We start from the raw sequence: 935 nt of genomic DNA on the forward strand, positions 1-935 counted from the left end.
GAAATACGCTAGCTTGGTAGATACCTACACTATCACACCTATTATTCATAGAAAAATTTCTCATATGATACAAATAGGACTTGGGTATAAGGAAACAGTGTTCTCCTTAAAGTATAAAGGCTTTGTCCCAAAAAAATACATCGCACTCTACTTATACACTTTTGCACAAGTACATTTACACTTGATACAACAGAACTGAAAACTGTCAAGCAAACAGTTTTGGACATTCATATGCAGGAGATAATTTTGTTACATGCCTTGTAGCAGCAGTGGGACCCCTTATAACATGAAAGCTGATTTTGAAAATGCCATAACAATTGATCTAAAATGCAAGTTGTGGTTAAGTAGTAAAATATATATATATATAGCACATCCAGAAAAAACGTCATAAGGTAGGAAACGTAACAGTACAAATTATTCCCAAAATATACATCGTCACCCTTAAATAATTCCGTACTGGAGCGAGACTGACGGTTCAAATGTGGTACACTGCTGTATCGGACCTTGGTATAAGATAATTTTAGAACGTTTGAAAAAACCTTGCTTCGTATGCATTTTAGGGCCAAAAAACACGTTCTTCTTGGTTTTTATTGAAGTGCGCCTCTTCGATTCTTTTACATTTGTCCAAATCGGTTCAAACTTTTGAGGAAGGTACACAAATGGTTAAAGTCAAAACGAAATTATTTTTATCCAGTAACATTTATCCCTTGTCGAGATACGATGGTTTAATGTCGAGCTAAATGTAGCACGTAAAATTCATTCTCGCGTGAACAGAATGCTCGGAAACGATTTAAAGTGAATCAGACAAATAAAATAGGTCTTCTTACGATACAATTGGAAACTCGCTTTCAAAAATTTAGCTTGATTCGGATTTTACGAGCAAAAAAACCCTTTTTGTGGTGTTTTCTTCTCGCGGGCCACTTCTTTGTTTCAAA

This window comes from Schistocerca cancellata, chromosome 10 (genome assembly GCF_023864275.1).
Source record: "Schistocerca cancellata isolate TAMUIC-IGC-003103 chromosome 10, iqSchCanc2.1, whole genome shotgun sequence".
NCBI lineage: Eukaryota > Metazoa > Arthropoda > Insecta > Orthoptera > Acrididae > Schistocerca > Schistocerca cancellata.